At 42.4% G+C, this 25942-nt stretch overlaps 1 protein-coding gene and 1 long non-coding RNA gene across 33 annotated transcripts in view; one reads left to right on the plus strand and one right to left on the minus strand.

Annotated features, from left to right (window-relative positions):
* KALRN (kalirin RhoGEF kinase) overlaps positions 1-25942 on the plus strand; it is a 783799-nt gene that overhangs the window by 197087 nt on the left and 560770 nt on the right. The gene's annotated exons all lie outside the window — the stretch shown is intronic.
* LOC138849300 (uncharacterized) lies at positions 2919-12122 on the minus strand. The gene is made up of 3 exons (XR_011387955.1): positions 11978-12122; positions 7645-8158; positions 2919-6588 (listed from the first exon to the last, which is right to left on the minus strand). It is a non-coding gene; the product is annotated as an uncharacterized lncRNA (long non-coding RNA).

Below are 25942 nucleotides of genomic sequence, written 5' to 3' on the forward strand. Positions count from 1 at the left end.
ACATCCCAACCTTGGGCATTAGCCTTTTCATCACATAGTTCTTTCAGCACATATACTAGGCATACTCTGTGTAAAATTCTCTTTGCTCAGTGGGACACCATATAGCACATTGAGGGAGGAAGCAGATTACTATTGCAGCAAGGTCAGATTGCGATGCTATAGAACTGCATTGTGCCGTACAATAACTACTAACTACATGTGGCTATTAACATTACAGTTAGTTAAAATTTAATAAAGAATTCAGCTTCTCAATTGAGTTGGCTGCATTTCAAGTGATTATAATGCACATATCTGTCTGATACCATTCCCAATTGGGCAGAGCAGACATGTGTTTTTCTTTCTTTTTTTAAGATTTATTTATTTATTTATTTATTTATTTGAAAGACAGAGTTACAGAGAGGCAGAGGAAGAGAGAGCGAGCGAGCGAGCGAGAGAGATATCTTCCATATGCTGCTTCACTCCCCAGATGGCCACAATTATGGCTTTCCCAGGTCCTAGCAGAGAGCTGGATCAGTAGTAGAGCAGCCAGGACTTGAACCAGTGCCCACATGGGATGCTGGCATTTCAAGTAGCAGCCTTACCTGCTATGCCACAGCACCAGCCCCAAGACATATGTTTTTCTGACACCACAGGCAAAAAAGTTACATTGCACAGTTCAGGTTTAGAGGGTATCCCTGATCTTAGGCAAGAGATGCACATGTTAATTCAAGGGCTGCCAAGAGCCATACATCTGTGAGGCTGGGAGATTCTGTGGCTTTGTATTAGGAAGATCATATTCCTACTTTTTCTCTGCTAAAATCTTTTAGTCTCAAAAGGTGCTAATGCTGGTGGACAGGAACAAAATAAAACTCTCTGCAGAGAGTTCCTGTCTGCTTGAAGACATTGTTATTAACTGTTAAGAACTGCAGTGAGGCTAAGACAGAATGAGATGATACTGGAATGGTCTGAGAAAGATTGAGGAGTTACTGAGCATAAGGCATGATGATTGTTAGCATAGTGTTAAGTGCATTAAACGCAGGCAACTTGGTCTTGGCTTCTCTTGACTCCATCCCTCCAAGTCAATCAATGTGAAGTTGGATTTGAAGTGGTAGAGTTTGATTTTCATTGGCAACAGATTGTCTCCTTTGTCTAAGCTCTGTGAACCTGGGTTAGAGAGAATGTGGGAGAGTTCAGGGAAGAGCAAGGAGTGCTAGCTTCTGCTAGCATGAGTCATGTTTACCTTGGCTTCAAGGGAGAACCCAGAGTTGTGGTGAGACTTACAAGGAGAGCCTAGACTAAGGTCTCAGCCAAGTTTGAAAACTAGGGAAAGTCCCTTGGGGGAGATGCTTACTGGTGCCACCTTCTTTCCCAGGTGATTACCCATCTCATAGTAAAGGTGACTATCCTTTCTGCATGTCTCCAGGCCAGCTTTCCCTCTACTTCTCAGATTTTTCATCATGATTTTAACTCCCATCACAACAACTTGTATTGTAGAAGACATGTGGCAACTACAGGTGCATACCTCTTGTTTATGTTGGGTCTCAGTGGGTCCCTGAGAAAGAAGATTTAGGGACATTTGGAACCCTATTTGTCATCAATGTTAATACTACCTTCAAGTAATTGGCACTGTTGGGAGCTCTAGGAACCAGAGACAAAGACCCAAGTTCTGCCCAAATGCAGGCAGTTATAGTTATAATACATACTAAGAGAGTACAATGCTAAATGTTGATTTGTGGGTTTTGAGCCACATGCGCCTTGATCTAAATCCTATTTATTGATTGATATCTTGGGCCCTATCAGCCTCTGTTTACTCACATGCAACCTGGAAATAATGATACCTTACTCATAAGGATGTTCTGGGAATGAAATGATCAACATATACTTAAAAGGATCAAAGTGGAAGACTTTGCACATTGGATCACTTAACAAATTATTTTTTGGTTCATTTCTTTTATGAAGTCAGTACTGTGATTTGGATGGGAATAATAGAGCAACTATTGAGAATCTTTGCTTTCAGATTGGGAATCACTGTATTTACTAAGCTTGTGGGATCTCTGGGCTGTTCAAATGACCGGGTAGGGTTATGGGTAGATTTGGTTTACTGAGTCAGGGAGATTCTCCATGTAGGTTAAGGGCTCACGGGTATGAAGGAACCTATTTCTCTTCAATATTGAGACCGTGTTTGACATTTTTAGCTTCTTTACATTCTTCCCAGATGTGGGCTGTTATTGCACAGATGTTGATACTTGTGGATTATCTACAACTTCTGGTGCAGTGAAATCCTAGGGATTGATGGAAGGGCAGCATGTATACTTTTAGAGACAGGGGAGGAGGGTCTGTGTTTTCCTGGCGCCGCACATTCAGTGAAGTGTTCCAATCAATGGTATTGACTGATCTCTGATGGAGATTTAGTTCTTTTAGTTCAGCTTCAGAATGTGAGTATATGCATGTATGAGAGAGACAGGGAAGGAGTTATGTTCGGTAGTGGATAATAAGGGAGTAGGTAGGGGAAGAGATGAGGGACAATTCTCTCTGGAACCCTTAGTTTACTTGGATATGAGAGAGTGCCTAGCTGTAGTGGGACTAAGGAAATTAGGATTAGAGAACTTTTGCCACTAAAGAAACTGGAGAAGGAGATAAGAGCAGTTCTTAATGTATGACCAGTGTTCTGAGTATAAGAGCAAATGCCATTGTTGTGCATGGAGATGTAAGGTAGGGAGGAGGGTTGGGTTGCTTAAAAAATCAACTAAGAGCATTTCAGCATCCTTTTCACAGGATATATTATGATAAAGCCTTAGTTGTTTGATTGGTGTGTAGATGTACTTGGGATGTGCATTAAAAAAAATGACCCGAAGACCTGCTCCATCACTCTGGCCCATTGCCAACCATGTCAAGTTTCAAGATATGCTTTCTTTTTTCCTAAAGATTTATTTATTTATTTATTTATTTATTTGAAAGAGTTACACAGAGAGAGGAGAGGCAGAGAGAGAGAGAGAGAGAGAGAGAGAGAGGTCCTCCATCCTTTGGTTCACTCCCCAGATGGCTACAACGGCCAGAGCTGCGCCAATCCAAAGCCAGGAGCCAGGAGCTTCCTCTGGGTCTCCCACGTGGGTGCAGGGGCCCAAGGACTTGGGCCATCTTCCACTGCTTTCCCAGACCATAGCTGAGAGCTGGATTGGAAGTGGAGCAGCCGAGACTAGAACTGGCACCCATATGGGATGCCGGCACTTCAAGCCAGGGCTTTAACCCACTGTGCCATAGCACCAGCCCCTCAAGATATGCTTTTATATTAGTTAACTATTAGCTCCTTTCTGGCACCCCAACAAACTTTTTCTTGAAGGGAACTCTTTTCTCTGAGAGTGCTGGAGGGTATTGAGCTGATGGGAGGGAATTTTACCCTTAGTCAACATCCAGTGTGTGCCACCATGTTGTGCCATTTTATTTTTCATAATACTTTATGAATACCCCAGTGTTACAGATAAAGAGATTGAGATCCAAAGATGTGAAGTGTCTTTCCCAGGGCCACATAGCTGGTGAATACTTGGCAGTTTGGGGATTAGAATCCCAGATCTGACTTTAGCACCAGATCACTTAGAGTCCCTAATGGGCAGGTTAAGGAGTATGGAATTCTTTTAAAAGGCAACAGGGAGTTGCTGACTATGACCAACAGCTTGATATATGACAGAAGACATTTTCCTCTTGAGTACATACAGAGAAGTTGTAGACCAATAAAAGCAAGCTCTAAACCTCTCCCATTTTTATGGCCCTTAGGAAACCTCTGGGCTTGGTTCTTTATGCAATCAAAGCTGTGTTTCCTGTTTGGCTTCAGTGTTGGGGTTTCTTGGAGCCAGCAGAGTCTCAGGGCATGAGCAACACCAGATGCCTTGCTTGAGATATAATATATAATCATCCTTACTTCTCACATTCTCTGTGCCACCCCTGTTTTCAGAAGCGATGGATTTGTGTATTGAAGTTATCCTCTGTAAGGTGATTTGGGGCACTGGACCCCAAACCACTTTTTCCGTGCTGGCCATTTCTCACTTCTGCCTACAAGATACATGCTGTTGGTACCCAGCTCAATTGCCCTGTGTTGCCACTCTTTTGAGGATTGGCTTATTGATGTCTCAAAGAGTGTGTTCATTGAGGATAGAGCCCTCAACTTACACATCTGTGAATACCATTTGCCTGCCAGCACAGTTCTGGGCTGCACATATATATTTGGTACTTCGAAAAGTTCATGGAAGATGGAATAACAAATAAGTTTATTTTGGTGCAAAAAATTGAAATCCACACACACTTTTTTTATTTTTATTTTTTTATTTTTGACAGGCAGAGTTAGACAGTGAGAGAGAGACATAGAGAAAGGTCCTCCTTCCGTTGGTTCACCCTCCAAATGGCCTCCACAGCTGGTGCACTGCGCGGATCCAAAGCCAAGAGCCAGGTGCTTCCTCCTGGTCTCCCATGTGGGTGCAGGGCCCAAGCACCTGGGCCATCCTCCACTGCCTTCTGGGGCCACAGCAGAGAGCTGAACTGGAAGAGGAGCAACCGGGACAGAACAAGTGCCCCAACCGGGACTAGAACCCGTTGTGCCAGCGCTGCAGGTGGAGGATTAGCCTAGTGAGCTGCAGCGCCAGCCAACACTTTTTTAATAATATACATTTTTCTTGAACTTTTCGAAGACCTCTCATATAAACAGAATAAAAGTGACTGTTGGTAAGAATCTTCTAAGAAAAATGCTTCTCAGGGGTGCCTTAGAACCAAAAGAGACACCTCATCTGGGTAAGTGGGTGGGCATTGCCTAGAGGAGTTGTTTAGGGTAGGCAGAGGGAAGGTTGGATCTGTTATCTATTGCTATGTAACAAAATGCCCAAGTTAAGTTTAAAACAACTGTTTATTTGCTTACAGTGAGTCAGCAATTTGGGTTGGGATCTGTTGGGCAGTCATGCTGCTGATTTCTGCTGGAGACACTCCTGTAACTATATAATTTGGCAGCTCGATTGAGACTGGATTGCTTCAAGTGGTTTCACACATGTGCCTGTCAGTTGGAGCAGGCTGTCAGCTGAGTGCCTCTGTGTTCATCCCATTGTGGAATCTCATCCCCTATAAGACTGGGTTCCTCATTGGCTGAAGTGTTCCAAGGGCATGAGAGCAGAAGGTCAAGATCGTTTAATATTGAGGCCTGGAAGTCACACGTGTTTCTTCTGCATTCTGTTGGTCAAAGCAAGTCACAGCCTAACCCAGATTCAGGGAATAGAAAAGTAGACTGTTCCCCTGGGTAGGAGAAGGGAAGCACATCGTAAAGGAGTGTGCACACAAGGATGGAAGGAGTTAATGCGGCCATCTTTGTAATGGACCTGCCAAAGAAAGACTTCTGTTTTCCTGATCTGTAATTCAGTGTGACCCACATGTTCTCTGAGGGATTCCTGCCTGTGGAGAAGGAATTTGAATTTGGATTCTCAGGCAAATGATTTCATAACTGCAAGCAATTTCCATCATAGTCCCTGAATAAAATCATCTTCCTGGGGGTTCTGAGAAAGGCTTTGATAGGCATTCTAAATAGTCCTTCCCCAAACCTTGTACTACCCCCATAGGTTTGGGATATTTGATGAGAAAGGTAGCTTAGTGGAATGGAAAAGCATGGGTTTGTGAGTTGAACAGTCAGTTCAGCTTTACTCTGACTGGCTATGTGGCTTCGGGTAAGTTACTTGACTTCTCTGGATCTTATTTTCCTCTCCTATAAAATGGGTATATCTATTTTCTATGATCAGTTGGTGGAGTCATTCATTTAGCAATGGATGATGATAGTAATTAAAATCAACTTCAAGGGTAGCATGAACTCAATGCCTCTCATTCACAACTTCTAAATCAAGCCTGTCCCACCCCCATGCCACTCCCTTTCAGAGAAGGTCAGGATGAGTCCCCCAAGATTATCATGGCCCCTGCAGTGAGCAAGTGAAGAAATTTGAGAAAGTAAGCAGGAAAAACTATACCAAATGACAACAGATTCTGCTGGAGTGCTAGGTAGAACAGCTGGAAATGATATGCATAGCGTTTGGCCACTGCTTAGGACAATGAAGTAGGATTTAGGAGTAGAAGACCCATGCCCCAGGCCTTTTAACTCTGAGGTCTTGGGCAAGTGTTTTAACTTCAGGAGCCTAGCTTTTCTGAACTGTACAATGGGGAGCAGAATTTTGTTTTGCAAGTTTTTTGAGAATAGGAAAAACGTATTTGTTTGTTTTTTGTTTGTTTGCCAAGAGCCTAGAAGAATTACTTGAACAAAGTATGTGCATAGTCAGTGGGAGCTTTTGATTATTCTCAGCCCTTTTAATGCCATATATCTCTGCTCCCCGTGAGCTGGGGCTGTACTATTTACAGGCATTTTTGGGGTAAGACAATTCAGTGTTTCAAATGGCCTACCTCCTGAGACACCCTAACTGTGTTTCTGAGAAGTTGTGTGTCATATAAATTTTTACAAATTGAATCCTATTTCTGTATTGACTGATCTGATTATTGATCTCAGTGATAGAGTTTATTGGAAAGCAGATGTAACAGGAATGAACAGACCTGTCAGCAGCTTCCATTGTCAGATGCAGAACCAGACTATGTGATCTAAATTTGAAAAAGAAAGAAAGGAAAGATGCATAGCAAGTAGACTAGAAGAAAATACATAAAAATATTAAAGCTAACATATGGGAGATGGGATGAGGCTGAGACATTAGATTATTTTATTTCCTATGTTCTTCAAAATTTCTGAACCTGTGTTTCTTTTATAACAGCTAAAATAAGTTTAATATAGAAAAAATAAATATAAAAAGAAAAGTGATGGGAGAGCAGACCGCTGTAGTGGCCTGTGTATAGATTGTGGACCTGGGTTTCCCTGATTGAGAGGGAATGTAGTACACAAAGGGCAGGCAGAGATGGGAGCAGGCACTGGCCTCTCAGACTTTGAGATGGAACTATCTTGCACAAGTGATGCTCAGGTTGATTTTAAGTTGGTTGGGGCCAGAGATGAGTGTTAGAGGTCAAAAACCACTGCACTAAAGTTTCCTCCACTTAATTTGTCTCTTGCCTTGGCCTCCTCACCTAGCAATAATTGGGGGAGGAGGGATTATGAAGGAAGTTTTTCCATCCTTTTGATAAGGCCATGTGTCAAGGCCAACTTGATGTGGAGAGACCATGGTAAGGCCTTAGAAATCCCCAACAGGACAGATAAGAGGGTTCACTCCAGGAGCACTGGAAGCAAACATGTAATGCTTGTTATTGTTACTGTGAAATGCCAAATGTCCCACCACTCACTGTCACCAAGGAGCTCCTGATGTTCCCAAAGACTTTCTGCAGCAATGAGGTGGGAACTGTTGGCGTGTTTTATGCACAAGGCTTACTTGCTTGTCAGTTGCCGCCATTCTCTCCTTTGCTTTAGACCCTTCCACCTGAAGCTCCTAATTCAAGCTCTCTTCTTGGAGCCAGCTGGGCCACTCCTCCACCCCCAGGATATCAGGACTTTGGGCAATTTGCCCAAAAGTCCAGAATTATAGCTGTCTCCCTAGAGAAGGGCATAAGTGCAGGATTCTCCCCCAGGCCCCTATGCATGTGGCCTGGAGGTATGTCTCTGCCAGATCCCCGCCCTCCCCTACCCCCAATCCTTGTCCACATAGTAGGCCTTACCTGATGAGGCCCTGTACCAGAGTGTGTCCAGAGGAGAGCTTTCCCACAGGAGGAGGAGGGGGGTGGCCTGCAAGTGTGCAGGAGGTTTCAAACTGGGGACCTGGCAACAGAGTCATGGGAAGGAATGGAGGATACCATTGGTGAGGTCCGTTCCAGAGCTCAGGCTCATCTCACCAGATGCCTGGAAAGATTGGTTCAGATTTTGCTATTCCTCTTATAGGATCAGACATGGGAAATGGAACTTTGCAATGAGGTCCTAGGAGAGATAGAAGAAGTACATGATTGGGAAACAGGTGGGTGTTGGCTCATGGGAGATGTTTGTGTGTGGCCTCACCTGCGTTTAGAAGGGTTTGTGGGCAGAGATGTAGTCACAAGTCTCTGGAGCCTGGATGATTCTTTGCTTCCCCTGTCTATCAGAGCTTTTCCTTTCTTAGTTTTAACTCTTAACAATCCTTGGCAAGGAATGATGGCTATGGATGGCTCGGGTCCTGTGAGCTAGACACCATCTTCAGAACTGAAAAAACAGTAACAAGACTTAAATCACAGAGGGATTTCCTTTTCTGCCCAATGAACCTTGTGTTATCCTCCCAAGAGAATGTGGCAGCTGGCAGGACCAGTGCCCCTTGATTCTGGGCCAGCTTGACTTCGGTTGTCATGAAGATCAGTGTGGAGAATGAAGCGATTTGTGTGGCCCTGTATCTGGCAGGCACAGCCCAGTTTTGGTTTGCATGTGCAGCCATGGCTTCCCCTGTGCCTTGTGTTGTGTTTGGTGAGGCACTGGGAATAATATATATCAAATTTTCTGCTCCCAAGATGCCTACTGAACATTAGAGATGTTAGATACACATTCCTGGAGAGAATGCCCTGCTGAGTGTACAACCCCAGTCTCCAGGCCCACTGTGGATAAGGCCTCCTTCATCACATCTTTTAGATTTCAGTGTTATTACCAAGCTCTGTGACCCTATGTGAATATTCTATTCTATATGTTTAAACTCAAACTCAATATTATCTCCCCAGATAACATTTCTCCTCTTTCTCAAGATTGAAAACTTTGCATTTTTTCATTGAAAACTTTGCTTTCTTTCTCCCATGGCTGATTCATGTTAGTATTTAGATCCAGGTCTTTTAATTTGTTGCTTCTTGTCTGCATCCCTTCCTTTCTACCCATTGCTTCCTTTCTTACTTCACTTCTAGGTGCCTTCAGAAGCCCCGGATCAGCTTCTGTGGTTCTGCATTGCTACTTTCTAGCTCCCCAGATCAATCTCCCTAAAGCAGCAAATAGCTTCAATCGCTCTTTGTTTCTTACAGCCATGACTTAGCCCAGGATTGCGTCAAGATCCCTGGAGAAAATGGCGTGGAATGATTGGAGTTCCAGGAAGCCCCCTAGTAGAGTTCAGTGAAGTGGTCATTTCAATACTCAGAAATCTCTTTGTTGATTATACACAGTATGATTTATTTTTGGTAGACTGTAAAATCTTGGGCTGTTTTCTTTCTGCTGCCCAACTGTGGCCATGGCCCTTGTCCTCACCTTCTGACTGGTGTATGCTCTAGATTTTGACTCTTTAGGATTGTAATTAAATACCTATAAGAATGTGAAGTAGCTTCTGTCACTGAAAGTTGAGCCATATGCCAGTAAGCCAAAGGTAGCTGGTGTGGACTGTGGAGAGAGGTGAACACGAGATGCTAAGAGCCATGGCTCTAACCCAAGTTTAACTCCAGCTGTATCATCCTCTGTGGAAGTTATTTTCCCAGTCTGCCCCCAGTTTCTTAAGATGCATGAGAAGGCCCAATTCCATAATCTGTTTGGAGTACTCAGATCACCGCTTCTCTCTGTTTCTAAGGATATTTGGGAGGTAATTGTATTTTCTCACTTTAGATCAGCTCTCTGCTTGCCTCATGCCGAAGAGGCATCCTTAGTTCTTAGCCAAAAGGAATTACAGTGTTCTTGTTAGGAAGAATGTTGGAGATCAGCTCAACTGCCTTCCTGATGGGCATCCACAACATTTCTTTTCTTTTTTTTTTTTAAGATTTATTTATTTACTTGAAAGTCACAGTTACAGAGAGGAGATGCAGAAAATGAGAGAGAGAGAGAGAGAGAGAGAGAGAGAGAGAGAGGTCTTTCATCTGCTGGTCCACTCCCCAGATGGCCACAATGGCTGGAGCTGCACCGGTCCAAAATCAGGAACCAGGAGCTTCTTCCGGGTCTCCCACATGGGTGCAGGGGCCCAAGGACTTAGGCCATCTTCCACTGCTTTCCCAGGCCATAGCAGAGAGCTGGATCGCAAGTGGAGCAGCTGGGTCTTGAATCAGTGCCCATATGGGATGCCAGCACCGCAGGCAGCGGCTTTACCTGCTATGCCATAGCACTGGCCCCTCATCCACAACATTTCCAATGCAAAGGAGACAGAAGATTGATTTCCTGTCAGAGTCCTGGGCAGAGAGGCCTGCTGGGTCTCAAGGGTTCAGAGCACTGACTGACTTTCCCTGAGAAGAGACTGAGTGCCTCCATCTTGTTAGAGATGGACAGTATGCCTGAGTGGGCACCATTGCCTGAGGCGGGTGAACTATGGGCTGCCTTTGTTCCCTCTCCCTCTATTTCCATAGGATCCAGGAGTCTGAAGGCTCTGCTTTGGGTAGGATGGAGACCTTTGCATGTGTGCTCTCTAGGGGAAGACCAGCCACCTCTTCGTTGCCTCCCTGAAGCATTTTGAACACCATGAGTATTGAGGGCAACCTTGACAACACCCATAGTCTCTTGGCATCAGGAGTGACAGTTAATTGGAAGCAGTAATCATGAGTCAAGGGTCTCAAGTAAGTCAGAAGCTGGGAAAGGGGTCATATGGAGTCACTGAGGAGATGGTTGTGAAGTGCTGGCAAGGGGTAGGTTTGTAGTATGTTAGAAATTATTGTATTTTGGGGGCCATAGCCCAGAAGTTTCTTCTTATCCTTTGCAATTTTCCTAAATTCTGATTCTGGAGAGCAGCCTCAATCTAATCTGTGTGTTGCTTGGTAATAGGTGTATTTTTCCTGTTTACATTTAGCCATTCAGTCCAAGCCAATGTTTCCTGAAGTGGAGTCTGGCTCACTTGTGTCAGCACCATTTGGGGGACTCTTTCATGGGCAGAATCCTGAGCTCCACCTAGACTTACAGGTCCAAGCAGTGGCTGCTAGTACTTCCCTGGGTAAGAGGTGAGCACATGTTTCACAGCCCTCAGACCCAAAATATCTTTCTTTAGTAAAAAGGTGATATTCAAGCAATAAACAAGGGTTCAAAGGAAGGTGATTCTTTCAGAGCAAACATTTTAAAGAAACAAATGTCCAAGAGGTGTAGCCATGTATCCCTCCTTAAGCCTTGATTCCCCTTTGAGAATTTCTCCTATTCATATCACACAAATTTTGATGAGCATGACACCGAGTTTGAGTTTGGGGTAACTGGTAGTGGTAGCGTGGTCAGGCTTTCCTGGTTCAGCTGCTGACCTTGCCCTTGCACTTCTACCAGGACTGTTCTACTTCTTACCTTCTTTTTGGATGGAGGGCCCTAACTTTCTCTTTTGTGCCCTTGAGCAGCTCCAGACCCAGGGACTCCAGCCCTCCAGCTCCTATGTGGAAGGTCATAGAGTTTCTCATGAGTTTCTTCCAGTTTACTTCCCCAGAATTTCTCTACCAGTTTACTCTTGTGATTTGGCCTTGCCTTCCCTCCACTCTCATCAAGAAGAGTAGAATACATTCATCCCTCTTTTTCCTAACCTAGAAAAAGATGAGTGTACAGCGAAGTGGCAAGATGGCTGCCTTTGCAGAGAGAGGGGGTCAGACTCTCAGCCCTACTGCTTCTAAGTTGTTTGACCTCCATATAAACCCCCTTAAGAATCAGTTTCTACCTCTGTAAAATGGCAAGTGAAGCTGATCTCCCCTGTGGGACTCATGTGAAGATCCAATATAAAAACATGAGAAGGGGTGGGGATTGTGTCTCAGCAGGTAAGCTGCTATTGGGACACCTGCATTCCATACCCAAGTGCCAGTTTGAGTCTTAGCTACTGCACTTCCAATCCAGTCTTCTGCTAATGCATCCTCAAAGGCAACAGATGATGGCCTAAATGCTTGGGCCCCTGCCACCTATGTGTGACATCAGGATGGAGTTCTGGGCTCCTGGCTTCATTCTGGCCCAGCTGTGGTTGTTGTGGGCATTTGGAGAGTGAACAAACTAGTGGATGCACAATTTTCCTCTCTCTTTTTCTCTCACTTGTACAGAAATAAATGAACAATTAGACCTAAGTGAAAGATCTCTGTGAGTGAGATCCCAGTGGAAAGAATGGGCCATCAAAGAAGGAGGTACCTTTCTCTGAAGGGAGGAGAGAACTTCCACTTTGATTATGGCCTTGTCTAAATAAGATCAGAGTTTGTGAACTCAAGAGGCTTCCATAGCCTTGGCAGCTCATGACAAGAGCCTCAGGTGATTACTGATGTCATAAATAAGGGTGTCAATTGTTAAATCAACAAAGGAGTCACTGTGCATATAACTCCCCATGTAGGATCTCTGTCCTTAATGTGTTGTACTATGGGAATTAACAATATAACTAGTATTTAAGCAGTACTTTATACTTTGTGTGTCTGTGTGGGTGCAATCTATTGAAATTGCTACTTAGTATATACTAAGTTGATCTTCTGTATATGAAGATAATTAAAAATGAATCTTAATGAAGAATGGGATGGGAGGGGGAGTAGGAGGTGGGAGGGTGGGTATGGGGGGGAAGAACCGCTATAATCTAAAAGTTGTACTTTTGAAATTTATATTTATTAAATAAAAGTTTTCTAAAAAAAAAGAAATTTTACCTCTAATTTCTTGGAGAGCCCTGTAGTAATTAAGCAGTAGTTGTGCTGCTTCTTGCTTTGGGCTTGCTCTTTCTTCCACCAAAATAAATACATAAATAAATAAACAAACATTTAAAAAAAGAGAAAGTCTAACTCAGTCGCCTCACATTTTAGTTACTCAAAAAATAATGTCCCTCCATACCCCTGCTATGGCTCTTTTCACTTCCCTCTTTTCTTTCTTTTCTTGTTTTGCAGGACATTACCGTCTCTCATCTCACTTCTCATAGTCTGTCTGTATCTATGACCCCCAATTACAGGGCATTATGTCCAAAATTTCACTAATAAGTCATATTTCAGAGTTTGTGCTTTTCTAAAAAAAATCCACATTTATACATAATGGTTTAACATTCCCAGGCTAGCCCCCAAACAATTTAACTCATCACATATCATACATTTCCAATGAAGAAGAAAAAACAACAGTTTTAATAGTGAGTGTAGCAAAACCACAGACAATTACAGTCTTAGTCTATTTTATCTGGAAAGCTACTCATGATCAAAAATAGGATAAATTAAATTAGAAGATGAGGAGGTGGAAGGTAGGAGATTTTGTAGAGCTCTGACGTTGAAATTGGGGTGCTTCTAAGGACTTTCTAGTTGCTGACGTTGGTTCTCTATTAGCTCTAATTTCCTTCAGAATGCATGGCTCTCCCTTTTACTTGATGCAGGGTAAATCCAAGGCACTAATCTTGCACTTCTCAGCCATGATTAGGATTATTTTTCGCTCAAAATGGAACAGGGCAAGTAGGAGAGAGTAGAGGGGAGGGAAATGAAATCTTTTTCCAAGGCAGTTTGGGAAGAATTGTAAGTGAAGAAGGAGGGCAGTTAGGAAGGATTTGAATGTGCTGTGCAAACAGCTCCTAGGATGGATACAGGACACAGCATCTTTCCTCTAATATGGAAGAAAGGAGGAAGTAGAAAAGAGAAACCAAGTCTGGTAGGACACTGAGTTCTCTCAAGGGTTTTAGTGCAGGGTACAATGACCTTGTGACAGCAACTCAGTGATGAAACTTTTTATCAACCAAAGTTGGGGTATTTTCATATTGGCTTTTATTATCTTAGGAGTATCTTTATAGTGACTCTATCACAATAGGCAAAGTCAATCTGATGAAAATTATATATAAGGTAAAATTATTCTAAGGGAAATAAGTACATATATATGATGGAAGATATTAGGTGGACAGAAGTAAAAATTGGGCAACAAATATCTGGAGATTTTTAGTGCAGTATACTAATTATCTATTGCTATGTAACAAATTACTCTACAACTTAATGTCTTAAAACAATACACATTTATAGTCTCATGTTTTCTGTGGGACAGGAATCCAGATACAACTTACTGGGTCCTCTGATTTCTACTCTCTCATGAGGCTACAATCAAAGTGTCAGCCAGGACTAGGGTATTGTGTGAAGACTTGACTAGAGATGGACCCACTTTTTTTTGGAAGTGTATTTATTTATTTATTCATTCAGTTATTTCTATTTATTTGAAAGGCAGAGCAAAGATCTCCCATCCACTGGTTCACTTACCAAATGCCTAATACAAATAGAAGTGGGCTGGCCTGAAGCTAGAAGTCAGCAATTCATCCAGGTATCCCATGTGGGTAGCAGAAATCCAAGTACTTGGGCCTTCCAGAGTGTGCATGAGCAATAACCTAGTTTAGAAGTAGAGGTAGGACTTGAACCAGGCACTCAGATATGGGATGTTGGCATCCTAAGCAGTGGCTTAACTCACTGCACCATAGCATCTATCCCCAGACCCATTTTTGAAACTCACATGGTTGTTAGAAGTCCCCTGAGGATTTTTAGATTGAGGGCCTCAGTTCCTTGCTATGAGGGCCTTTCTCACATGGTGGCTTGTTTCATCAAAGCCAGTGAGAGAGAGAGCCAGCAAGATGGAAGTTACAATCTTTGTGGCTTAATCACAGAAGGTATACCTTTGCCATATTCCATGGGTTAAGAAAGCAAGTCACTGGGCCAAGTGTACACTCTAGAACAGGGGCCATTTCAAAGTCACCTTGCCATAGTCAGGGAGCAATAGCCAAGATAAGACTCGGAATTGAGGGCTCTGGTTGCATCTAGTGCCTCTTTAATCATGCTGTCAGCCTCCAGTTCTGAAAGGTGTGCATGCTGCCTGGATTCCTTGTGCTTCTCATCTGTCCATCCTGGTCAAAGCAACAGCTTCACTATGTTTGTAAAAGATTTTCACGTGGGGAATGGGCTTTTGGCCTAGCAGGTAAGATACTAGTTGGGATACCCACATCCCATAGCAGAGTTCCTGGGTTTGAGTCCTGATTCCATTCCTGATTCCAGCTCCGGGCTAATGTGCACCCTGGGAGACAGTAGTTGATGGCTCAAGAGGTAAGGTTTTGCTCCCTATGTGGGAGACTTAGATTGCGTTCCAGGCTTGTGGCTTTGGGCCTGTATCCCTGGTCATTGCAGTCTTTTGGAGGAGTGAACCAGTGGATGGGAGCTGTTGTCTGCTTGTTTTCTCTTTCTCTGGCTCTCAAACAGAAAAAATAAATACATTTTTAAAAATTAAAAAAGGATATTCATACTGAATATAAAATATATAGGAAGAAAATAAAGTGATGGGAAAGAGGAGCAAGAAGGTTCAAAGTATTAAGTATTTATATATGCAGAGTATTTAGGCTCAATTGTAGCCTCCCAAAATTCTTATATTAATGTCTGAACTCCTTGGTATCCCCAGATTGTGACAGCATTTAGTGATAAGGCCTTTCAAGAGTGATTAAGTTAAAATGGGGTGATAGAGTAGACCCTACTCCAATCTGGCCAATGGCCTTATACACAGAGGAGATTAGAAAAGATGCCTTAGGCTCACAGAGGGAGGGCCGTATAAGAAGGCAGTGAGAGAGGCATCCTCTGCAAGCTAAGGAGAGAGAGGCCTCAGAGGAATCCAACTCTGCCTACACTTCAATTTTGAACTTTCAGCTTCCAGAGCAGTGAGAAAATAAATTTTTGTTGTTTAAGACCCTCAGTTTGTGGTATTTTAGTATTTTGTTATAGTAATCCTAGCAAACTAGTACACAGAACATCTTTGTTTTAAAATGTTCATTCATTGTGTATACATTTAATAAATACCTTGTTTGTTCCTAGAACTGTGCTAGGGGGAATTGAGGATTTAAAACATGGATCTGCTCCCTCAGGATCTTACATCCTGTAAGTCAAGAAAGGCACATACAGATAAGAATGTAGTGATTAACAACACAGTTGCTATGCACAGGGAGGGACATTTGTGTTGAATAAATTGTGGAAATGACAGATGAGCTGCTTCTTAAAGATGGGATGAGCTCTCAGGTGGAGAAGGAGGAAAGGTGTTCCAGTCTAGACAGATTAGACAGGTGTGGAGGTTGGAAATGCTGTGTGAGCCCCTGCATTCTACAGTCAGGTTCATCTGGATTTGAATCTGGCTCCACCATTTAGGAGCTCTGTGCCCTTGTGCAAGCCATTTAACCTCTCTGTGCCTATATGTCTTAATTTGTAAAATTAAGTGAATGATAATGCTAACTCACAAAGTTGTAAGGATTGGATGAATTAATATGGATGAAGAGCTCAGAAGAATGTAAGGACTATATAAGCATTAGTTATTACAATTGCTTCCAAAATGCAAATCTTCTAAGTCCTTCCTTTGGGTTAAATTCCTCAGTGATTCTGTAGTGAGTCTGTAGAATAAATTCCAAGCTCCTTAGCACAGCCCTGCCTAGCACCCCCACCCCCACCTCTCTGTCTTGCAGAAGGACAGCAGTGCCTAGATCACCTTCCAATCTATTCCCTCCATAGTACTGGAGGGAAAAAAAGCTGCACATTTGTGGATACAGGCCGATTTTCAACTCCTCTTTGAAGCGTTATTGACCCTCCTACTCTCACTTCTATGGCAATATTATTTGCAGCACTTATGTTTACATTCTAGTTCTTTTATTTATTTGTCCCAATAGACCAGAGATACCTTGAAGGCTGGAACTCTATTCCCTCCCACTCTGATTTTGTACCCTGAGCATGTGGCATATATTGGGTATTCAGTAAGTGGCTATTGAATGAGTGAACAAATAGTAATTTGTATGTAATGATAGTATGTGTTAGACATGGGTAGATGTTCTTCACAAACCTGAAGAATTGTGAAGAACAGATCTGTATGAATGTATTTAAATAAGGAGGAGGAGCTAGTTGGCTATGCCTAGCAGCCATCTTCATGTTCTCATCGATGGAATCTTAAAAAATGCTTCAAAACTCATTCTAGGGAATCCTGCTAACTCTAGATTCCTTGAATTTCTTTGCCTTTCAATTTGGAAAAGAGGCTTTGTTGGGTTACATTTCTTCCTGCTACCTTTGCATCTTTCTCAAATTTCTAATTAAATCTACTTGTGGGACTTCTATGCCAGGTCTTTCACCATCAGTCTCTCGGGCTGAGGGCTGACCCTCCTTGGCAGACCCAGTGGGCTCTTGGGTGAGCAGTAGTTGCTCAAATGTTTGTTCTTTCTAGTTCCTGTAGTCAGGTTGTCACCAGGCATAGATGGCACCAGATTCCTTCTGCCTAGCTCTGGCAAACAGTCTCATAAACCCACAGGGCAGGCTAGAGTGAAAAAGAGGAGCATCTGAGGAAGACCAGGATGACCCATGGATCATGAGTCAGCCCTCAGCACTTAGATAGTGGCAGTACCCCATCCCCCCACCCCTGCCTGCCTTCAGCTGTCCTTCTACCTTTCACTGTCAAGGTCACTGGTATACTCATTGTGAGCTGGTATATAAGCAGGTCAATGCCTCAAACAGGTGTTAGGTAGTGCTATTTGTTGTGAGATGGAGGTGAGATGTAGATGTGAGTTGCCCTAGAAGTCATCTAGGAGAGGCAGAGGCAAAGCCTTGCATTGTTAGAATCACACTGCAGCAGTGACCTAGAATCAACAGTTACCTGGTTGAGGGCTGAGCTTATTTATCATGGTTGCTTCATCAGAGGAAAACTATATGCTCAGTGGAGGATATCTGTAAGACTCTGAGAAGTTCCTGAAGAGAAGATACAAGACACACTTCAACAATAGCAATATCATTGCAATAATGCTGCCTTTCAAGGAGTTGCCAATGAGAAGGACAATACTCATGGGTATTTTGTACTATTGGTCTCTTGAAGACATTTGCTGTAGTGGGTAAGCACATGGGTTCAGTCTTGATCCTTGGTGTGGTTTGCATGTGTCCCCTAAAAGTTCACGTGTTCAAACTTAATACCCCAAATCATGTTGACAATATTGGGAGATAGAGGTCTTTAGGGTTAGATGAGGTCATGGGGTGAGGCCTCCTTGATGACATTAGTGACTTCATAAGACAGATTTGAGCTGGCAAGCTTGCCCTCCACCATGTTACAGTGCAGCAAAAAGGCCATTGCTAGGTGCTGGACATCCCAGCCTCCAAAACTGTGAGCCAAATAAATCTCTATTCTTGGTAATTTCCCCAGTGTGTAGTATTTTGTTATAGCAACAGCAAATGGATGAGATGGGTCCTTTATTTCCTTTCTCTGTTCCTCTATGTTTCCAACCAACCCTAACATGAGAGTGAAGTGGTGGCAGACTCCATAGGGTTGTAGTTAGGATTAAATGGCTTAGTGTTTAAAGGTGATTATAAGTGTGCTTTGCAAATGAGTAAGGTATTATTTTAACACTCTTCTTAATGTGCAACTGCCTTATATGGTAGGTTCTGGAGGAGAGACCTTGTCAAGTATACCACTGAATCCACAGTCCAGTTACTGACTGAATGAAATGTGAGCTCTCTAATGACTTTCCACAGCTTATAGTAGGGTACTTCAGAAAGTTTATGAAAACATGGAATTAAAAGATAGCTTTATTTTGGTGCAAAAAATTTGAAAATTCATGCATATGAATTTCTATCTCTGCATGAATTTAAAGCTTTTTTTTTTGTACCAAAAGAAATTTATCTTTTAATTCCATTCTTCCACAGACTTTTCTGAAGTATCCTCATATGTCCATTTGGCTGGGGCTGAGCCTAATAACCTTGTTCCTTTCCCTTAGTAAAACCTTCTTACAGTCCCTTAGAGAATCTCTCTGTCCAGGCTTCAACCATGAAACTCACTTCCTTGACAAGATGTTACCCTCTTGAGGCCTTATCAGTCCTCCAAGCCTGAGTGTGTCAGATTCCTCCTCCTCCTCCTCCTCAGTGGGGGTTTTGACAGAAGTGACTGGGGAGAGATTATGAGGGCACATTCTTCTGGGGGGTGGTGAGGGAGAGACAGAAGAAGGGAATGATACTCTCAAGAGACTGCTGGCAGCTTTTTTCAACATGGCTCTTGAAGGCTTAGCAGTATTGCCTGTATAGCTCACCTTGGAGAGGGTAGGGCGTATCTTTCTGGAGGATATGACAATTAAGACTCAGGGTATGTAGATTTTGCTATCTTTAAAGACAAATTCTGGCTTCCGCGATGTGAGAAAGACTCTGTATCATCTTCCTATTAATCATTATCATCAAGAACAGAGAAAGAGGGGGAGGCAAAACTTCCACATGAGACCTGCTGAACTGAGTAACTAAATAGAAGCTTTGGCAGTGCCCTCATCACCCTTCTAGACACAAGGAATGAGTGGGGAAGGTGAGACAAGCACCTGCAACAGCTAGTCATACTCTACTCCACTGGCAAATATCCATGAGCCTCTTATATGAAAGGGTAGCTTCACCTAGGCTCTGTTCCCCCTGGAGATTTGGATGTTAGGGCTTGGGAGCAGAGGTGAGGGGGGCTATGGATGACAAAGTAATAAGCCAGGAGAAACCCGGTTGTATCTTAAGTTATCTTTAGCAAGGCACATCTGGATTGATGGATAGATGAACTCTAATTGAATTAATTACAGTGCCAAGAAGGAGCAAAAGAAAGAGAATAGGCCAATTAAGTCTACACATCAGGGTAGCTTTCTATTTTAGGTGAGTTTTAGAGAATTACAAGGTGGGGGAGTTCTTAAGATTTATATTTGAAAGGAGAAGAACTAAATGACTTTGTTGAAGGACACTAGGGCATTGGAGCAGGGGATAGTAGGCAAAGATCCTAAATATATACATTTTTACCTGGTTTTTGTTTCCAAGGGAATAGATAGATTAGAGGTCCTCAACCCAGACTGTGAATGTAATCTCCTGGGAAAGTGTTTAAAAACAAGAAACAAAAAACCAAGAATAAAACAAAGCAATAACAACAAGCAAGCACTCAAAGAATCTCATGCTTGGGTCCCTCAAGACAATTGGTGAGACTCTCCTGGCTGGAGTCTGGGCCTCATATTTTCCTGTGCAGCCAGGGTTGAGCCAACGAGATTGAGAACAAATTTTGGCATATGGAGGAATCACTTGGGACACTTTTAAAAATGCAGATTGCTGAGCCTCCCTTCTCATTAAAAGTTCTGTGATGGGGAGAAATCTGCACATTTTAAATGCTCCCCCAAATCACTGAGATTATGCAGTAGAGTTACTGTGTTGGAGAATGCGGGCATTCCAGACAGCAAGAAAATGGTCATAAGGGGGCAGAGGTGGGGCAGGAGAAAAGCTTGGTAGGGAAGAAGATGTTTCTGAAAAGATTTCCCTTCAGAGCAAAAGCTACTGTAGTTAATATCACTATCCCCTCAGCAGGACTGGTTCTGACAGAAATTGGTGTCTAGCACTTGGCTTAGTCACTTAATTACATTTACCTTCAGCTTTTTCTCAGATTGTGCCTGCACAGGCAGTGAGTTTTATAATTAAGGGTCTGAGGGAAGGAAGTGCTTTGGACAGGACAATGAGAGTCTGGAGCAGGTGTTTCAGAGGGGAGGGCCGAATTCTCTTATGTGGTGTTAGGGACTTAGAAGTGTGAAGGTCTGAAGTTTTACCTACATGCAGGCTGCCTGCTGCAATTCCATGCATGATGGTAGAAGATATGAAACTCCTGGTTCAGAGATCAAGGGCTGAAATACTCATGGCAAAGCAGACAGCATGAGCATCAGAGCTTTTGTGTTGGTATCCGCTACCTCCAAGTCCCACAACGGCGGTATACAGGAACACAGGTGGATGCTGCACACATATTGGGTTTGCATCACAACTGAGGAACCCTGAGTTTAGGGCCCGCCAATCTTTTAAAGGGGTCACAAGCAGATCTGCTCTACCTTTGTCCCAGAAAATAACTTGTCAGAAAAAAAAAAAATTTACCCTCTGCCTCAGAGGGAAGAAATATATACCTCTTCTAAGACTAGTGACTATTTGAGTATCCTTGAAAAGATAATCTGAAACAAAAGTCAGAGTCTCTGCTTATAAGATGTATGAAAATGTGAGAAAGCTTGGGGAATTGTTTACCAATACCTAATACCTAAGATCTCCCAGCAATGGAAGCTATTAAGACTTTTTACTGTCTATCATATCTTCCAAGCCAGACTGAACATACACTTAGCCTTGGTCTGGAGTGGAGAGTGTTCTGAGACATTAATCAAGTACCTATAAATGTTGAAGTCTGAAAGTATTGCTCTTGTAGGTGTTGTCAGCTCATGCCTTCAGAGCATGCAATAGATTCCAGCAGTTTTGAAAAAGTGACATGATGACAGGAAGCAGAAAATCTCCCTGTGACCACCCAGTTCATGACTCTGGAAAAGTCATATATGGAAGATTGTGTAAAAAGCAACGTACACGCAAGACCATATAAATCAAGCCTTAAATCCCAGTTTTTAGTTTGCAAAGTACTTTCCCAGCTATCTTATTTTTCTGTTTTCTATGCTGAGGCACTGCAGAGATGCAGGAAATGTGAATAATTACAACCAGGTCAGTTCCCACTTATTCCAGAAAGCATCTTTTGATCACAGCTGGAAGGTGGCAAAAGACTAGGATGAAGAAGAGAAGGAAAGGGAAGAGCCAAGGGCCTCCAGGTAGGCAAGAAGTTGTATAAAAGCCTAGGAACTGATAAAAGCAGGAAGCTCGATGTGGTTGGCTTTTCCACTGCTCCTCTGAACCCTGCCAGGACCTCTGACGTTCTCCCCAGTGGAGTTATATGTATGAGCATCCCCATTTCTCTTCAGTATTCTGCTTGCCCCTCTTCCCATCATCCTCAGCCCTGCTCATCATCTGTAGGCAGGTTACTGGGAGCACAGTCCTACTTGAGACTGTGGATTGGCCAGATTACTCCAAAGACTGCCCAAACAACTTCTCGTTTATCTATTGCTGACACTGACACAACCACCATTTCATTATACTCATGATTCTATGTTCAACAATTCAGGCAGAGCACAGAAGGGATTGCTCATCTCTGCTCCACAGGCCTTGGATCCCAGGTAGGGGCTCCAGCAGTTGAGGAAGGACGGGCTAGTTAACCTAAGGCCATGTGATTGGGGTTTCAGTTCTGCTATTGCTGTAATTGAGACAGGAATAAACCAAAGTGTTTTTCCTACTCTCAAGCAGACATTCAGTATCTCTGGTCTCCAAAATATGTGGGGATTTCTTCTCACCAGCAACCAATAAATTCTGTTCTGAAGGAGACATTAACTGATGTTCAATAGTAGAATTAAATTCTGCTTTGCTTGTAGATGGTGTCAGATCCTACCAGTTGAGATCTCGATCCCGTAAAGACCACCCCCTTCCACCCCTCACTGTGTCTGCTGGGACTTGAAAGTCTAAAATGTTTTTTGAAACCACATCTAAAGCCTGGGCTGGAAGAGTTGGGTAGAATAGTCATTCTTTCCTCTTCCTGTTGTCTCCCCACCTGGCTAGCCTGGGCTTCTTTACAACTTGGAGGTCGTAGTAAGTCAGACTTTGTACATGGTGGTTGGCATGTGAAACTGTATCTCCAGGTAAGTAGCCTGGGAACCTATGTGTGACAAGTGACCTCAAGGGACTTTTGTCCCCAAGAGAATGGGAAACACTGGTTTTTAGGACCTAAATTTTGTCTCTCTCAAAATTCATATATTGAAGTCATAATCCCCAGTACCTCAGGATGTAACTGAACTTGGAGATGGGGATTTTCAAGAGGCAAGTAAGTAAAGTGGTGCTAAAATGGGCCTAATTCATTATGACTGGTGTCCTTATAAGTAGAGGAACCTGAATGTTCAGAGAGATACCAGGGATGGGTGTGTACAGAGGAAACACCATGTGAGGACACAATAAAGTGGCCATCTGCAAACCTCAGAAGAAACCAAACCTGCTGACACCTTGATTTTGGACTTTTAACCTCCAGGATTGTATGAAAATATATTCCTATTGTTTATGTCATCAAGTCTGTAGTCTCTTGTTATGGCAGCTCCAGCAATCTTATTGAGAGCTGACTGTTTAAGCAGACATTGTATTTGCCTTGAATTAATTGTTTATGTGTCTTATTTTCTTCATGTTAGATGAAATACATGATGCAAGCTAACTATGTGAAGGAAAGAGATTTATTTTGGCTCACAATTCCAGAGAGGTGAGATCTATGGGCCTCATCTGTCACTGGCCTTTTTGCTGGCAGAGGCCCAAAGTGGCACACAGTATCACTTGTCAAGAGACAGTGAGTGCATGTCTATTGTCTCTAACTCCTTATAAAGAAGTCAGGATTCAATCATGGGGCTCACCCGATTAACCTACTCTAATCTAGTCACGTTCCAAAGACCTTACCTCTAAACATAATTGGATTAAGTTTTCACCCTCTTAGTACCATTAATCTGTGACTTTGGGGATTAAACTCCTGCCTGAGTTCATAGGGGCAAATATTCAAATCATGGCACTGTTATGAAACTTGTCTTTTCCATAACATTGCCAACCTGTATACATGCATTTTTATTGACCTGTCCTAGAATCTATTCAATATTTGATCTAATATTTACCTCTTCATGCTGATCCTGGGCCAGATTGTCTTCAGATCCATGCTTCCAACTTTTGCCTTGCTCTCATTTCCAAGGCTCCTCACAGTTGGCTTGTGGTTGAGTTTGTCCAGTGGAGGGCACTGGCTGGAGACTGAAGGATGGAAAGAAAGGGAAGCTGGAGTACCTCTCTCCACCCTTTCTGACTCGCACATTTTCTGGGTGAGGAAACGAGGCTCAGCTCTCCTGGTTCCGACGTCCAGTGTGGCCCTGGTTCCTGGTGATCTGTGGGTTTCCTTTCTATCTGTCACCTGAGTAACCAATTTCCTGCTTTGAATTTCCTCTATTTTTAATTCCTAGAGTGATTTTTGTTTTCCTGGTTGGACACTGATTGATGTACTCTTTTAATGTTTTCTCCAAATTTAACCACGTACGCCTCTCCATTCCCAAGTTTACACCCACTGCCTCTGCTTTACAAATAGATTCCAATTTAACATTCATTCCAGATTTCCATTAAGATGCAATTTTTGGTGTTTCTGAAAGACAGACAGAAAATTAAATGAAAAAAATATCAGTCTTTTGTAGTCTGACCTTCCAATGATAACCCATCTTTAACCTTTGATATATTTCCTTCTAGCCTTTATTTTTCTTTTTTGTTTGGTATATTTTTCTCCAGTATTTTATGCTATTTTACATAGTTGAGCTCACAAAGTATATATTTTTCATTATATCTCTTTTAACTTGATTCTTTATCATATGCATTTCTCATTTCTTTAGAACTTTCCATAAGCATCACTTTTTAAAAAAAGCTTTCATTTAATGAATGCAAATTTTATAGATACAACTTTAGGAATATAGTGGTTCTTCCCCCAATACCCATCCTCCCACCCCCACTCCCATCCCACCTCCTACTCCCTCTCCCATTCCATTCTTCATTAAGATTCATTTTTAATTAACTTTATGTACAAATCTAAACTAAATAAAGATTTTAAGTTTGCCCCCCCCACACCGTATAAAGTACTGTTTGAGAATAAGTTTTGCAGTTAATTCTTATAGTAAAACTCATTAAGGACAGAAGTCCTACATGGGAAGTAAATACACAGTGACTTCTGTTGTTAATTTAACAATTAACACTCTTATTTATGATGTCAGTGATCACCCAAGGCTCCTGACATGAGCTGCCAAGGCTATAAAAGCCTTTTGTGACCACAAACTGTATTTAGACAACACCATAAACAAAGTAGAAGTTCTCTCCTCCCTTCAGAGAAAAGTACATCCTTCTTTGATGGCCCTTTTTTTCCACTGGAATATCACTCACAGAGATCCTTCATGTAGGATTTTTTTTTTTTTGCCACAGTGTCTTGACTTTCCACGCCTGAAATTCTCTCACAGGCTTTTTTTTAAGGTTTTTATTTAATGAATACAAATTTTCATATATGCAGCTTTTAGGGATATAGTGTTTCTTCCCCCCATTCACACCCTTCCACCCGCACTCCCATCCCACCTGTCACTCCCTCTCCCATTCCATTTTCCATTAAGATTCATTTTTAATTGACTTTATATACAGAAGACCAACTTTTTACTAAAAGGGATTTCAACTATTTTTACCCACACAGTCACACAAAGTATAAAGTACAGTTTGAAGACAAGTTTTACTATTAGTTCTCACAGTACAACTCATTAAGGACAGAGTTCCAGCATGGGGAGCAAGTGCACAGTGACTCTTATTGTCAATTTAACAACTGACCCTCTTATTTATGATGTCAGTAATCATCCAAGGCTCTTGACATGAGCTGTCAAGGCTATGGAAGCCTTTTGAGTTCACAAGCTCCGTCAGTTTTTAGATAGGGCCATATGCAAAGTGGAAGTTCTCTCCTCCCTTCAGAGAAAAGTACATCCTTCTTTGATGGCTCCTTCTTTCCACTGGGGTCTCACTCACAGAGATCCTTCATGCAGCACCATTTTTACCACTATGTCTTGGCTTTCCATACCTGAAATGCTCTCATGGTGTTTTCAGTCAGGCCTTAGGGGCTGATTCTGAGGTCGGAGTGCTGTTTAGCATGTTTGTCATTCTATGAGTCTGCTGTGTGGACTGCTTCCCATGTTGGAACTTTCTCTCCTTTGTAATTCTATCTATTGTTATTACCAGGCACTTGGTCTTACTTATATGATCCCTTTGACTGATGGTCCTATGTATATGATCAATTCCATACTTAGTATGATCACTTTATCATATAAGATGGGATTAGTGCCACCCAGTTAAATGGGATTTGCAATCCCCTGGCAAGTTTTTAGCTTCACCCTTAAGGGTAGGTCTGTGGGAATGTGTACTGATCTGTACAGCTCCTCCCTCTCTCATTCCCAGTCTTATTTTTAACTGGGATCTATTTTTAGTTGACATATTCTCATAGGCTTTTTAGCCACATCTGAACGCCTTAAGGGCTGATTCTGAGGTCAGAATCATTTAAAGTGATTGTCTTTCTATGAGTCTGCTGTGTGGACTGCTTTCCATGTTGGACATTTACTGCTTTTTAATTCTGTCTATTATTATTATCAGGCACTTGATGCTATTTATATGATCTCTTTAACACTTAATCCTATCTATATGTTCACTTTAATACTTATTATGATCACTTTAACCATGAAGA

This window comes from Oryctolagus cuniculus, chromosome 4, assembly GCF_964237555.1.
Source record: "Oryctolagus cuniculus chromosome 4, mOryCun1.1, whole genome shotgun sequence".
Taxonomy (NCBI): Eukaryota; Metazoa; Chordata; class Mammalia; order Lagomorpha; family Leporidae; genus Oryctolagus; species Oryctolagus cuniculus.